The sequence below is a fragment of the Protopterus annectens genome, chromosome 4.part0 (assembly GCF_019279795.1).
Source record: "Protopterus annectens isolate FY-2018-M chromosome 4.part0, PAN1.0, whole genome shotgun sequence".
NCBI classification, from domain to species: Eukaryota; Metazoa; Chordata; order Ceratodontiformes; family Protopteridae; genus Protopterus; species Protopterus annectens.
The window spans coordinates 1,255,637,314-1,255,654,579 of NC_056733.1; the positions used below are offsets into that span (position 1 = coordinate 1,255,637,314).

General features: G+C 39.1%; 1 protein-coding gene across 4 annotated transcripts in view; it reads right to left on the minus strand.

Moving 5' to 3' along the window:
* Nucleotides 1–17,266, minus strand: part of NR3C1 (nuclear receptor subfamily 3 group C member 1) — a 1,023,052-nt gene that overhangs the window by 989,512 nt on the left and 16,274 nt on the right. The window lies entirely within an intron of this gene.

A 17,266-nucleotide genomic window follows, 5' to 3' on the forward strand; every position in this document is an offset into this window, starting at 1 on the left:
TTAACAGCACCAGTGATGCAGCCCGGCTAGTCCCCTGTTTAATCAGTGTCAGCACTTTCATAAATATTTCATGGCCAGCCAGGACAAGTAAGCACCAGTGAGATAAGTACATTGCTTTTCACTTTGGGTTTGTTTATTCAAGTTTTTTTTTCCCAATATATCTTCATACAGTTTAGTAAAGAATAAGAGAATAGTCTTATGTTATGCAGTGGTGTTTGTATTGACAGAAAGTATTCTGTGCTGAATGACTGGGGGACTCCTAATATTCCATATACCTAGAATTGGTTGGCAAAGGAATCTTTAATGTTGGGATAACTGGGGTGCTTTTAATACAATTGTTGAAGTTGTTACTGGTTTCTTTTTTGTGTCTCCAGATAGGAGAGGTGGGTAAAAATAATGCCTTTTTTATCACTTTCTCAAATTGCTACCATTGGTCTTGTTTAAAAGTGTAAAAATATACAAATGTGGATTTGTTGATCAGAACACCTTTAGACATTGCGTTTGAATACTCAGTATGGTTGTGAAGTTTGCATTTTTCAGTTCTGTGCAGCACACAGTTGTCCTTTATCACTTCTCTGTTTAAGTTTTAGTATTTCCTTTCCTTGTTTCTAGGAGTGAGAGGGAAAGACTGTTAAGTTAATCAAAAGGTGGAGCTGATCTAGTTCATTTTCCAGAAAAATATCTTGCTAAATGGAGCATGAGTGTTCCATAACTAGGAAGCCATTTTAAATTAGTTTTAATTTTTTGTTGATGTAATAGGTGTCATATTTTAACAAAAAATTAGGTGTCATATTTTAACAAAAAAAAAAAAAGAAATTATCTTAGCTGCACATTGTTCACATTTTGTGGAACTCCTATTGTTTTTAATTTTTTAACAGCATAAGCAAGCTGGTCTGATTTTTACTATTGATGCCAAAAAGCATGGTTGTACATAAGTATTTTGCTCCCTTAGAACTATGCTTCTGGAGAACTTAAATACTTTCTCTGGCATCTAATTTAATAACCTACTGTAAAAGGAGATGTTACAAAAGTATACAGCTCTAAGATTGTTGTTGTGTGACATTTTGTACCTGTTTAGAATGAGATATTGAATTTTAGGGCAAATATTATGCATTTATTAATTTATTTATATTTATTAATTTATTTATTGTTAAAATTAACCTACAATACAGCCACATTAGTCCGCATAAACCTGTGTGTTTTTTTTTTTGCTCTTCAGTTAATGTGAGACCTTTTTTTTTTTTTTTTTGTTTTGTTTTTTTTGTTTTGGTCCTCACCTGCCGTTTGCCCCCAGACCATTTTTGTTGACTCAATGCGGCCCTTGCAACTGAAAAGGTTGGACACCCCTGACTTAGACAGAGAACACACTGGATCAGAATTTTGGCAACACACTAAGCAGGTCAGGGGAAAGACAAGTGCATTTGGGTTTTGCATGTGTGAAGTGTACATTGCTGGGATACTGAAACATCCTTTGACCCGTTTGCAGTTTCTTGAAAGCATTCTTTACTTGCTGCTGGAATACAAAGGTGCATACACAAAAATACACAACATGTGTGTCAGGCACATAGTTCCTGACAATATAAAAGTATAACTTCAATTCAACTTGACAACATACATCAGGCTTGACTGCAGTAATACTACATACAGTCTGAAAGGGAAAAAAACATTAAGGCAGTACTGAACAGGTCATTTTTTTTTGTTCCCTCTCTTTTTTGTTTTGTTTAGCTATAGATCACTGGACACTAGTGTCTCCTTTTCAGGATCACTCACAAGCACTGTCTGGTTAAGCGACTTGCTCGGAAATGCACAGTAAGCAAATGAAGGTAGAAGGAATCAAACCTTGTGCTATTGACTACAGGAAGCAGTTCATTAGCTCAGAGTCATAATCATCTGCATTGCTACTCGTACCATGGTTACATGCTCTCAAATTCAGTCTTTTGGGTGTCAGGGAAGGATTACAATACTTAGTGGACAGTGTATCTGCAAAAAAAAAAACAACACCTTCATGGCATCCAGGGTAATGCCCTTCCAAACTATCACTACTTCATCAGATCTCATGTCAGCGCCCTTGCAGTTCCTTAGGAATTTATATGACAATCATGGCATGCTAGGATTTCTGGCAGAACCATCTGTATGGGACCCCAGATGTCCCACACTGAAAGCATACAGTTCAGGGTGCATGACAGTGGACCTCAAGTCTCTCCTAGATAGACATTATGGTTTCTAAAGGACATTAAACCCAGTCTCAAGCTTTCATCCTTCTGGATTGACTGGTTTGGGTAGGTGTTTCTTTCCATTTTCCTGGTTTGGGTAGGTGTTTCTTTCCATTTTCCTGGTTTGGGTAGGTGTTTCTTTCCATTTTCCTGGTTTGGGTAGGTGTTTCTTTCCATTTTCCTGGTTTGGGTAGGTGTTTCTTTCCATTTTCCTGGTTTGGGTACGTGTTTCTTTCCATTTTCCTTTACTAAGTAATGCACTGGGACTACAATCTCTCCGTTTATGGAGTAGATCATCTTTATAATTTACAGTAAACTGCTAGACATTAAAGTACACTTGCCTTCCATCTTTATAATTTACAGTAAACTGCTAGACATTAAAGTACACTTGCCTTCCTAATGCTTCAGATTTTTGCTATAAGTGCCATCTCAAATGTATTCTGTACACCTCCCCCAGGTAACTTGCCCAGGTCTTCTGAAGACATTAAATGTCCATCTTATGTAACAATATTTTCTAAGAGGTCACATACTATTTTCATCTGCCAAAATATTAACCGTCGCCATGCATTCTTTTGACTCGTTCTCAATCAGCCTTACATAAAAGCAAGGGGTCTCAGGGTAAGTCCAAGGTAAAACTGCTACTGTAAAACATTTTAGGTATAGTTATGTTAAGACTAAGAACACCCTAAACTTTACTCAGTAACTTCCTTAGTCTATGTTAGGCTACGACACGCTTACTGTACACTTCCCTCCAAAACATCCACACTTTCCTTGACCAACTCGAAGTCCTTACTCCCTTAACTTACCTAGGATTCACTGTAGATAGCGCTTTCGCATTGCAGTACTGATGCAAAACAGGACGTGTGTGTGTGTGTGTGTGTGTGTGTGTGTGTGTGTGTGTGTGTGTTAATGGTAAAAAAATGCTCTGAAACTGACATTTGATGGCAAGCTTGTGCGATGTAATTTCTAAAAATAATCCACATCCGTTTGTCAGGAATACAAAAATAAATCTAATCACGGGCAGTGGGTTATTCATAGTACAGTTTATGTCAAACAAATGTTGCCATAAGACCAAAATAAAAACAAGTTCACAGAATCTTAAAAACCACAACCTTCTCTGACAAAACAAAAAATATATAAATTCTAATAAACCTAAGATTTCCTCTTACAGTAAAGCAAACCTCCATTGCATTCTTGCTGCAGAGGGATCTTCCTCCAACCTCACCGGTGACATATTTCAGCTCTAAGGTTATACAGCCTGAAAGAAGAGCATTGTTTTACAAATAAGCATATTCTCTCTCCTTTACTCTAATGATTTGAAACCTTAAGAGTAACAACTTATGGGTTTTGCTAACCACAAAACACAAAAGGTAATAGGGGTTGCCCTCTTACTAAAAATTCACTGTCGAGTCACTAACATTGTCAAATTTCTGTTCTTGTAATAGTCAGTCTCTTGATACAGAGCTGTGTAATACACAGCACTGGATACAAAGTAAACATTTTGCTAGATTCTAAAAGGCTTGCTCTTAGTGCAAGTGACCTAGTCCACTGCAAAGCTGTCCCATTTCCAAAAGACTTTCTCTCAGTATAAGTCCTATCTATAAATCAGGCTTATACTGAAGTAAGTCACTTAGACTGAAGACAAGTCTTTTGGAATTGAGAAAGTATTTTGTAAATTGATGCAAGTTACACAGCAGTAAGTCAATTACACAGAGACAAGTCTCTTGAAACTGGGCCCATAACGTCCACAGTCAGACTTCTCCCGCTTGCCTATTTTTTTTTTTTTGGTTCCCCATTTGCATGCCCCTAGCTGCACCATTTTTCCTTAAGTGTCCACAGTACTACCCAGAAGGGCTAGGAGCACACCACTCCTGGTTTGGACAAGCAAAGTGGGGCACCACAGCCTGCAGCATCACATATGTTGGTCCTGCACCATGCCAGGGGATTTTATCAGTACTCCTTAAATGGGCTGAATTAGTGGCATCACAAGCATCACTGCACACAACGTCATTTAATTCCGGCCTTCCTCAGATGTCATAGGCCTATTTGGCTTTCTTCATTACAGGGGAAATTAATGCAGTTCATCCACCATTCCATGCAACAGATGTCAAATTCTTTCACTCCTGAACCGCTGCCTCTAACGTATGCCTTAACACACAACCTTTGCCTCTTAACTTTTATATTAAGGTGCAGTTTTTGTCTTGAAGTCATGCCTTAACTTACAAGGTGCCACCCTGAAATTCCACACTTAGGAATGATGGTACATTCTGCCTAGTTTTGGCTTCTAAACTTTTCAATAACGCCTTTTGTTTGCAAATATTGTTCTGAACTCTGCTAGCAGCTTTAGCAAATCTTTGACATGCATCATTTCCTTTTGACCTGTAATTTGTAGCTTCTTCAAAGAATACCAGTTTAATTCCAGCATTCAGATCAACTCTCTTTCAAACAAGGACTACCCTCTTTTACCACAAACCTACAAATCTCAACACTCACTCTCTACCTTGGTACATCACAGGTAACTTAATTTTCCCCTCACCGTTTAGCTTCTTCCCATATAAATCTGCAGAAATTTCTTTGAAGATGCATTATGCTGAACTATTTCCTTGTAATATGACACTTGAAATCATAGAAGAGACAGCTCCATTTTAACTTCAACCCCAGACACTTCTGCATTGATCCAAATCAACATCTGGTAATTATCGTTAAAATTATAATCGTACAAATCTAACCAGAACAAATCATAGCTTTCTCTCTTAGCACATAGCCCTTTTTGCACATAAACCAAAATTACTTTCAGTATCCACCATTTTGTACAAGTGTTTCATCAGATATCTGCCATTTTAATTCCTGCTTTTATTGCATTTTTTACTACCCCTCTGGCTACATATTCTTCCAGTGTGACCATACCTCTCAATTTCAGAGTATTAAAACCATAGTAATGGTCTTTGAAATCATGCAGGGGGTCTGAAAGAGAACAACTTTCTACTTTTCACAACAGTGAGTCTTCATATTCTAAATCCTATGGAGTAAGTAACAGGGAATATTTACTGAATAAATAAAGGAAAAGTATTTATAAACAGATCCGACATTATGAAAAAAATTCAGTGAAATTTAGAGCATGGTTAAATCCAAGCCAAAATCATAGGAGTTGAGCATTATGACATTCGATAATCTTGGTTTAAAATAACTGTCTAAGCCTATATGGATGTTTTCCCACATCTGAAGGTATTCTGTTATTCTATGATGTACTCAAAATAGCTTACTCTTGGAGCAATCATTCACATCTTGGTACAATTAATAAGCATCTCTGACGACTCATTTGACAGCCACAGTCACATTCACAAGTTTTTCTAGCTCCGATTCTTTAACTGAACTTATTTTGTACAGCCTTGCAAAATGTGCCACACAAAAAAAAAAAAAATGAAACTTTGCAATTATTAAATCCTGCGGAATCAAAGGATTTTTCAAGCTTTTTAAACTGCTTTGAAATCACGGGATTTAATTAGTGTTGTTATGTAGAACAGTAAGGTACAACCACTGACTGAGTGCAGTACATTCCTTTACTTTTTCCATACCTGTACCACAGTCCTCACCTGTAGATTCAAATACATTCAAATGTCGTACCCGTTGTGAGCACCTCTCATATTACTAGAAAGAAGAACTTTAAACAGGCTTGTGAACACTAGTGTCAAGAAAGACAGCACAATACTTTTTTTTGCTTTTCTTAAAAAGCCCTCATATCACTTTTGAGCCCCAGATTAAGTGTATCATATTTAAGAACCACTGTTTACAAACCAAAACACTGCAGCTAAGGATTACATTGCACAATAATTTCATTGCTGATATTTGTTTTGGTACATATCAAAACTGGTTGTGGCTTTCTCTGAAGTAACTACCAGTGTCGAATCAGACTTTATTCTCAATTCCCCACTATCTTTACTTCCATTTCTTAAACGGACAAATGCGTACACTAACATCTACCTTTTCAGGTGCTCAAACTAAGATATTTCTTATTTAAGAGAAAGCTTTTTGTGACAAGTACCAATACCCTTGATTAGAAAAATACATGTTTCAGTTGTAGCATGTTAAATTAAGGTTTTCCAGATATGGTACCACAGTTACACTTTTGTTGGATAATTCCCAAATAAGTGGTGTCCCGAAGAAAAAAGGGGTCACACTGCAGATGTAGGTAAACCATATTCATAAGAGCTGCCATGCCAGCCCAGATGGCGGACTGCTTTGCAAGACTATAAACAGGCTCTATGCTTCAGCACATGAAAATATGAACAGATTTGTTCTGCAGCAAGCTGACCTATACACTACATACCCCACTACAACCTTTGCTGTGTGCCATGGATCCCATTACAAACTGGGCTATGTATCAGGGGCTCTATTACAAAGCTGGGCTGTATGTCACGGGCTCCATTAGAAGCTGGGCTACATGCCAGAGCCCCACTGCAAAGAAAATAACTCTTGTCATATCTTCTTTGCTGCTGTTAGGACTGCTGCAGAAATTACAGACTACAAAAAGCAAATAAACAAGTTGTGCTCCTAATATTTGTCACTGCAGGATACATTTTAACATTTGAATTATGAACAGAAAACTAAACTACACTGATGTTTTCTTCCACATATAATACTGTATTGGGGGCCACGTAAGCAAACTTCTAGCCATACAAAATTCTGGATGAAGAGAAAAGTAAGCAGTCCAAGCACTGTGTGTAGCCAAGACAGACAAGGCAGACTGCCATGAAGAGTCAACAGAGCAGAGAGCGTACACCTTGGGAAGCCATAAACCTAGCAGGCCACAGTAACAAATAAGCAGAAAGGGCAGTCTAACAAAGTGCCAAAAGGGAAAGGAACATATTTCAGTGATCACATATGGATGTCTGGGGCTCACAAGAGCACTGTGCTAAAATTATTTGTACTCTGCAAATTGATGCTGCAAACCTGACATCACTACAATTCATGGACATAAGTCACACAGTGCAGAATAGGACTGCAAAGTGCCTTAAAATTGCAAGGCAGAAAAAGTACATTACAATTTAACAAGACATACATGTAATGTGAAGTTAAGCCAACAAAATTACAGCAAGATACATTGTGGCAGAAAAACCTGACAATAAGTAAGATAATGTGATGGTATAAACCAACAACATAGGACTGGTATCAAGTTATACAACATTGTGACCTCCTGCTACAACAATTAAGCCTTTGGCAACTGTGAGAAGAACAGAAGTGGCATGATTCATCAGACTAAGCCTGCTGTACAACATGTTCTATATTAAAGGGCTACTCTCCTTCTAATCTATGGTACCTAGTACACATTTTTTTGAAGTGTTTTATCAACAAACCCACTGTAATGTGTGTCCGAAAGATGCAAGGTTTCAAATTCTGAGCATTCTATCAAGAGGTTGGCTTGACATAAGACCTCATGGATACAAGGTAGAGTTTGATTTTGATCTCAAGTTACTGGCTAGACTTAAAATGGCCCTTCAGGGTCATTAGCCTAATAAGAACCTATGAACTTAATCATACAAAAGAGGTGATTTACTTCAACAAATGTAAACTATCCATTCAAAACATAGATTTACCCAATCAGTAATATTAATGATTCATTGTAAGAAAGGGGACTTCTGATGATGCTGTGAGCATTGTATCATTGCTAATTATCAGCTCAGAGGTCATTTCACTATAGACTACGAAGAAAGTGTTCTCTGCAATAACCCTTTGAACAAAGAATCTTTCAGATTTCGCTAATGATATGAACAAGTGTGATTCAATTAATTCATTAATTGACGAAAAAAGGGGATGATCCTTCCCCCAAACTTCTGTACAGTAAAGACTGTCCAGCATAGAAAGAGATGTTAGGGAGGAATTTTTATTTTCCTTCGCCCAGTCTTTCCACTGGATGTTAACAGGGTTTTTGAACACACATTCCAGATACTACTACTTTTAGGATGATCAGTGTTATAATGGCAGCTTCCAGCAGCCATTCTGAAGAATGAAAAGCTACATACTTATCTAAAACCTTGGTCATTCTAAGATAAATGATCAACTGTCTTTGGACAGAGAAACTATTAAAACTGCCAGAGATTTTTGTTCTGTAAGGCATGGATGGTGGCTCAGCTAAAAATAACGGTAATTTCACACTTACTGTTGCAAGTAAACAGCAAAAACACTGTACATAAAATCACATGATTATAATTGTACAATGTTGCTGTAAATGACAGCCAAAGTTGCACTTGCTTATAGTTCATTACAGTGTGAAATACTGAACAAAATGTATACGAAAAATAAAGGAGAAAGCCAAATTATGACCTTTCAAAAAGAATAAAAAGTTTTAGAAAAAAAAAAAAACAAACAAAAAAATACACCGACCTAAAACCTACCTAGATCCGCATACTGACATAACAGTGCATATGGCAACACAAGCTATACCGGGGGATACATAAATGGAAAAGGGTCCACAGCCTCCCTGCCTCTACAGAACATGGGGGCTGCACACCTCTCAACTGCACCCGATGTCACAGAATATTTCTCGTTTTGACACATTTTGCCCTGACCCTTGCAAAGTGTTTGATTTTCTAGCAAATCCCTGAGGAGTACATCCAATCAATATTACCAGTCATTACAATTTCATAGTTGTCATTATTAAAAGAAAAATGCATATTGATGCAACACCTCCTTTTGTATCATCCACCACCTCAAGTGAATTAGAACATCTGTCCCACAGTTCTGAGCCTCTAGCAAATCCCGGAGGAGTACATCCAGTCAATATTACCAGTCATTACAGTTTCACAGTTGTCATTGTTAAAAGAAAAATGCATACTGATGTAACACCTCATTTTGTATCATCCACCACCTCAAGTGAATTAGAACATCTGAACCAGAGTTCTGAGCCTTTCTCCCTCCATTATTTTGGCTTTGGCAATTATATTTGGTTCTCTTTTTGGTCATTCATTAGTTCAGCAGCACTTGTCGGACACTTCACAGGTAGTCATAGCTTCACTACACTTGTACACCCATATGCCATCCACACTTGATATTTCAGAATGACTAAGCTACTTAAATTTTCCAGTGATAACGCAGAGTTTTAACTGACTGCATCTCTCCGCTTAGCCCCAGTCAGACCTACTGAAATCAATGATCCTTTAAAGATCAATTCATTGCACATACAGGTACTGACTAAATGAATGAATAAATAAATGAATAAAGATTTTACTGGCTGCTGTATGGTGAAACAGTGGCCCAATAAAAGACAAAAGGGTTGTGTCCAACAATGTGAATAGCTTTAGTAGCCCACACCTAGAAATTAAGTACATACATGTATACAAGCAAGTATGCATGCCTGTGTTTTACACGTGTATATTTTTAGAAAGACACAGCAAATATGACTCAATGATTCTTCCGGTCTCTCCCAAATCTGCTTCGAACTGTCACCTCCCGTAGTGTACGTGGCTAAGCACCCACCACAACCTGTACTCTCTGACCTTCCCTGCTTTACCTCCTATTCTGATGCCCTCATTTCTTCATCCATCTGACAGAATGCATCCTACTCAGGCACTTTAACTCCATCACCTCGAGCTTCCTCAGCTGGTCTGCTTTTGCTGCTTAGGTTTCGGAGACAAACATGCATGCTGGTTGCACCACTATTCTGAACGCCTTACTTTCCAGCTTTACTGGAATTCCTCTGTCACACACGGTGACCTAATTGGCTACAGCACCTTTAATTCTAACTTCGATCTCCTCCTCCTTCTTCTCTTCCTCCAGATGCCTTTTTTCCTCAATGGCACCTCCCAGATACTTGAAGCTTTGGTTCTGTTCCATTACCTTCCAGTCTATGGTTCTGTTCCATTACCTTCCAGTCTATTTCAATTTTCACCTTCTTCTGGATTTCCACTGGCTACCAGGACCACAGTCTTTTCTGTACTGTTTCTTAGGCAGGTACTAAGCTATCTGCCAGAGGGCATTTAAGCCTAGCCAGAGTGTGTCGGCTTTCGCCGCCCCATTGATTAATGAACTGATCCTCTGTCGAGCAGAGCCAATGAAGTGATCCCAGGGGTGTATTTTCTGTTACCCATCCACTCTTCAAAGTTTCTCTTGAAGTGTGTTAGTGAGGGGCTCTGCCTAATGTAGTCTGGAATTTTGTTCCAAAGCATGGGGAGTCTGTGACAGGAATCTGTCCCTCCAGCATGTTCTACTTATTGTTGTGGCGAGGTTTAGCTCACTAGAGCACGTGGCTCACAGTGACTTGGATTTCTTTAGGTGGAGCATGTCCATCAATTCTGAGTTGCACATGGCTTTGCAAGTCAGGCAGAGATCACCTCTGAGCAAGCCGGAGTTTTTTCAGTCGGGCTGCATAAGACATATGTTTGAGGCCAGTAATCCTCTTGGTGAGGTACTTTTGTGGTCTCTCCAGTTGTTGGAAGTGTTTTGTGAGGTACATCCCAAATGGGGCATCGTACTCTATGATGGGCCTGATGAGTGATGAGTAGGGGGGCACTATAACCTCTTTATTTCTAGATGTGAACCCTTTAGTAATTAGATGAGCCACATAGAAGGAAGGATTTCCTAACTACTTTGGTAATATGATTGTCAAAGGAGAGATTACTATCTACCTGGGTCCCCAGATGTCTTATTACCTCTTCTGTATTAAGGGGGCTGCCACCTATGTGGTAATTCGTGGGTGTTTTGTTTTTCCCAAACGGGATGACTATACATTTTTTTGGCATTTAGCCTGAGGGCATGACTTTGACACCAGGTGTCCATTTCAGTAAGGCCCTTTTGGAGGATGTCCGTGTCAGCCGGAGAGTCAATTATGGCTCCCAGTTTGCAGTCATGTTTGCCTGTACTTCTGAGAAGTATATGCCAAACAGTAGGGGTCCCAGAACTGAGACTTGTGGGACACCACTTGTGACTGGTTTAGAGTCAGACCTGGAGCCCGCTATACTTACCGTGTGAGTTCTGTCTGTAAGCCAGTTGGAAAACCATCTCGTGACGTAGGGGTTGATGTTCAGGCTGGTGAGTTTTTCTGTGATGCCCGAGTGGGGAATGGTGTCGAAAGCCTTGGCAAGGTCAAGGTAGGCTGTGTGAACAACCTTTCCCTCGTCTATGGTCTTGTTGACTGTCTCGAAGAAGTCAACCAGGCTTAGTAGGCATGATCTGCCCTTAACAAAGCCGAACTGGGTCAGGTCAAGTGTTTGGAGGTTCCCAATATCTTTGTTAAGGAGTTCCATGATGATGCGCTCCATAGCCTTGCAGACCAGGCTAGTCAGACTTATGGGGTGATAGTTACCAGGGTCAGTTGTGGCCCCTTCTTTGTGGAGTGGAATAACCATTGTGCGCCATTCTATGGACACGTAGCCTGTGGAGAGGCTGAGGTTGAACAGCGTGTTTAGGTGGGGGGGTTAGTTCGTTCTGTAGTTCATGCAAGACGCAGCCTGGGACACCATCTGGCCCCTTTGACATTGTGTTTTTGGCTTTTGAAAGGGTTATTTTCACCTGTGCGCCTGTGATTTCTGGGACACCACACTTTTCCGGTATTGTTGTGGGTCCTTTTGGGGGTGAGAAAGGGGTGACGTTTGCACTGAATCTATCTGCCAGGATGTTGGCAATATCAGTAGGTTCAGTATATTTGGTGCTATTTTACACTAGTTCAGTGCATAGCCTGTGAGTTGCCACTTAGATTCTTAACATAGCTAAAGAAGGCTTTGTGGTTATCTTTTGAATCCTTGGCTATTTTTCTTTTGAAGTTAGCCTTGGATGATTTTATATGAGCGACCTTTGTTTCTTACTGATACTGATCAGGGATGCGTTTCCTTCTTGGGATTTGCCTTTTTTCATTCTTCCAGTGTGCCTGCAGTTTTTCATTCTGGTTTCCCATTATTTACTGAAGCAATTGTTCGAAGTTTGCTTGTAATGCCACGTCATCTGCATATGACAGATATGCTGATTTCTGCCCTCTAAACTGTAGTCTCTCACCAGTAAAAAACAGGGGTGGGTACAAAACTGAACAATTATGAAAATCCACTCGCACTGGAAACCCTGTTGCAAGTCCAGAGTTTGTACTTCTGCCACTGGATCCATGTAAAGTAAATAAAAATAAATAAAGTCACGCACTGTGCAAATGCTGGCATTAAAAAAAAAAATGAAAAAAACTACAAGATAAACAACATTACAAAATATATCTTCACACACATGAAACATTTTTTACAGATGTCTGGATTTGAAGTCTAACACCACTGAACCTTCAAAACACAGTACAGATGTATTATCCCTCTTTGCCACAGAAACAGCTTTGCAGCAAAGAATGAATATCATTGTGCATACAGGCGAGTGCAGCATCATCCACAGTATTAACAAGACATAGGAGCTTAACTTTGACGTCCACATCAACAATACCATAAAAACTGTCAATAAAAAACTTGGCTCTCTCTACAGGATTAAACTCTTCCTTTCACCTACTGCCAGAAAAACGATTGCACACACTCATCTAATCTCTACTCTTCTCTATGCCTCACCCATGTTTACTAACCTAAGAATAACCTCAACAGGATGGAAATCTCCTATAATAACATAGCCAGATTTGCTACTGGCAACCCTTTTAGAACCCACCATTGCCTTAACTTAAAGCAGCTTGAATGGCTGGAACTACAGAATCTGATTAAATACCATCAACTCACTATTGCCCATAAGACTCTTTATCAACCTTGCAAAACTCCTTCTCTAACTACCCTCATAACCCCCTACAATAACCTGAAGTCCTTGCGTTCCTCTCAGAAATTTCTGGTAAACACTTCTAAATCAAAAAATAGAGCTGGTGATTCTCGCTTCTCTAATTCAGTTGGAAAATCCTGTAACCTTCTCCCCAGTGACCTGTCCCCACTTTCCCTTATTGCACTCTTCAAAAAAAGACTGAAACTTCACCTGAGAACACACTGGTTATGCCCCTGTGCTAAGCCGGACTAGTTACCTACCCTAACCTAAATATCCTCTGCTTACCCTAAACTTCTCATTAACTGTTTCCATTTACCTCCTTAACGACTTGTTACCTCTTTTTCCTTTTCTTTCTGTTTAACTCTTCCCCTGTGGATACTTTCAAAGGGAACATGTTATTATAAAATAAACTGTCGCCCTCTTATTTTGTACTGCACCTGTATGATGTAGTGTTCCTACATTTTTCTCTGCTATAATTTATGTCCTTATTGTATAGTTCTGTGTTAATCTATAGTGTCATTTTATTTGCTGTGTTTTACTGATTGTACCTCGGAGCTTATCTCCCCGGGCCTCTACTGAAAATGGACATGTATCCAGTTACACCAGCCTGGTTAACAAATGTAAAATAAAATAAATAAAAATAAATGTACGTTACATAGCTTGCACTAATTCTACCAATGTATTCAACCAATACTTCTGGACTTCAACTGCAGGACAGCTCAAATCAACTTTCTTGGGACCCTGGCATACATTTTCTCCAAGTTTAAGAATGCCCAATTAGACACTTTTCTCATTCAGCTTCTTCTCCACTATGTGTATCATTACAAAACAGTGGGTCAATTGTACTGCATCCACATTTCTCATTTCTTATCAAAATCACTCTCTCTAGCACATTCAGCTTGCAGACACAAAGTAACTAGGCCTTTTTAGTTATTTGGGATGCACCATTCTCTCAATACTGTAAGGAGTACCCTCAGGAACCATGTATCCCCTTAATGCACCCAACATTTTGATCATATCGGATGCAACTTCATTGCAGCCTGATGCTTTTCCCTACTCTTCCCACTATCTTTCTTTCTGTTACCGACTTCCAGCCTAATGGAGCTTATTTGTCCTGTATGCTGAGGAACTTTCCAGAAGCTAGAGCTAGTAGAGCGCTTCTGATGCCTTGTTGCAAAACAACCCAATATTCTTTCTTGACTTGTACATCTTTTGCATTTCCCACTTCTTACTACACTCCTCCTTTATTTTGATAATTTCCATTATGTACCTTACTGCCCAACCTAGCACGATGGATATCGAATTGCGTCATCTTCACTTATGCTGTTTTGAGATTCCGTCACCTTTCTTTGGTTACACATACTTCCCCTTTCTTCTGAGATGCTACACCTCGAGTATTTAGTACAACTCCTGCACATTGTCTGGTGCAAAACACAGATCTTCAGTCTAGTTTCTGTTGACCTTAGAGCCTTTGCTGACTAAAGCTTATAGCAGAGTGTGGCCAGCAGTGGTTTACACTAACGGCAGACAATTTCACTTGGAATGACTTTACAATCTGATGACTTTACAATCTGATTTGAATTAATATTCTTTCCTTATTAATCAAGTCTACACGAGTTGCATGCTGCTCAATCTTGTATTTGAACGTCTCTCTTGAAAAACCATGTGCTGGCCACCTTTATGCAGTTTGCCATACGGAAGAACCAGACAGCTCTCATATCTTGTTCTGTCTGTCCTAAAATGAACATTCAGGTTATCCATTATCAAGACTCATTCATTTTGTCCTTTACTGAGTAGGTCCTGCAACTGCTGCCTGAATACCTGTGTCTCCTCACTGTTATAGTCCTCATATGGAGCAAAGGCGGAGATAAAGAAGACTTGCACTATCTTTACACTGGTGTCTGACTGCCAGGAGTCCTTCACCAACTATACTGACATCCCTCACCATTGCTACAATCCTCTCACCAATTCTAGTCGGTCATCCACTCTAACAGTAGACACTAGATCCCAGGCCAAGAGCCTTTACTATGCTGTCTTTCCCATCTTTATAAACAGAACATTCAGCTTTCTCTCTACAGACATTTTATTGACTTCCAAGCCATACCTCATCAGTGAAACTATACTCAAAGCAGCAATCCTTAGAAGGCTGACTGATTTTATGTCCAGTTTCACTCAACATGTAACCCAGTCTGAGCTACCACCACCCATTAAACTGTTCCACAAATACTTACGAGTTACATCTGAAGGCAAACTACTTATCTCTATGCTGTAAACGAAGATCCAGGTAATAGCACAGTTACCACCTTTTAAACTGTTTAACAAATACACTCAAAAAGTAGTAGTTCTTATACAAGAGATTCCTCTACTCTGCAGTTAGTTCAAATTCTTTAACTACATCCATGTCTACATGGAAACTATAATGTAAATAAAAAGGTTGTACTCAAAATGGGATGTTCAAGACCAAAAAAAAAAAAAAAAAAAAAAACACTCACTCCTAAAGCCATATTATGAATGATATATTGTAGTACACTGCGATTCTGTACAACACTGTGGCCATGTTCTCTAACATGACCGTACGTCAGGAGTTAACTCTTAGATCACCCTTGTGGCTTCAGCTCATCAGAACTGATGCTTTGCTTGAAATGCTGTACTATACAGCAAACAGAACACTTCTTGGCAGATCAAATGAAATAAAGGTTGATCTGGATCTGATAATGACTGCTAACATTTTCAGTTTCATGAAATTCTATGAGGAAGTAAACTGCTTGCAAGTTTCCAGTAAAAATAAAGAAATATGCCAGAGTCACAAGGCAGTACTTACCACATTAACACGATTTAAAAATGTGTAAATTACACTACTTGTGCTCCAAACTTTCAAAGTGTGCATCTTATGAAACTATCTACAAAAGAACTGAAAATACTCTGCAAACAAATGGAAGCTAATTCTGTATACAGACTACAAAATCACATTTGGGGTAGACAGCTACATCAGCAGGTAGATGTATCTTTTTTATGGATTTCTTTGTTATTTTATTTCCTTTGTAACTGTTTTCCGGGGAACAGCACTAATCTCTACGGGTCTTTTCCAGACTCAGACCAGGAGCAGTGTCTGGTTAAGTGACTTGCTCAGAGTCACACAGTTAGAAGCTGAGGGAATCCAACCTTGCACTAGACCACAGTTAACAGCTCCTTAATTGTCTAAACCAACTGCCAGACTCAAGTTGCAGAAACAAATTCAGAGCTCACAAATGTACACTGAAGCACATGCCTCAGTTTAAGATCAAACTACCTCTATTTACGAACTCCGCTGTATTATAAAAACATATATGGCAACAGCAAGCGTGTTACAGCTTTCACAACTATAAAATCCTTTGATGTCCTACACTCCCATTACTTACTAAACGTACTACCAGTTAGAAAAAGTCCATGCACTACAAAGGGTTATGACCGTCCGATCAAGCACAAGTTGTTTTATATTCTCACAAAAGATGTCACGATTCACCAGCAGTGGAAAAATTACGGACATCCATTTCTCAAACATACAAGAACTTTGTTATGACCATAGACCCAATCATAATCCTCTACTTAACATCCACGTGAGCCACTGCAAGTTTCTGAAGATCGCAGTAAAGCTGCTGGTACAATTTCCACCCAATAATGGCCAACAGTTTCTTTCTTTAAACTGTATTTTATTTATAGCATTTCCAGAGGAAGGGATGTTACCCCCTTAAACCCCACCTTCTCCCTGTACAGCAACTTAAAAAAAGGATAAGATTTCTACAAACAGTACTATAAAAATACAGTTTGCAGAACCATAAGACTGATGGATAACATTTTATTATTTGCAAATACAGTTGCTAAATGACACACAGTACCTGTACTGAAGCATTTTCCTTGAGTCTTAAGTTGGCAAGTGCATGTATTAACAGCAGTGTGTGTGGTTTGGAGATGTACTGTCAGACTTTAAAACATTAAGAAAGTTACAGGAGGACCAGAAAGAAAGTTACCCACTTCACCAAGAAAGAACAGAAAAAATAAATTTATGGATGAAGGTATGTCACAGGTGAGTGCAAATCCTTTCAGAAAATCAGCAGGCACGAGCGAATGGCAGACAAGGACACTGCTTCTAATCTGACCCATTTCTTTCTTTTAAACTTTTAGATGCACTTCGGTGTCACATATATAGACGTGCACATAGTGAAAATTAAGTCAAGAGGTCATGCTCACTTTGCTGTCACATTTATAGACATGCGGGTTCCGTTCAGAATGTCAAAATCCTGAAATTTCGAATTTCATATAGTCGAGAACATATGATCGAAGTTTCAAAAATTCAA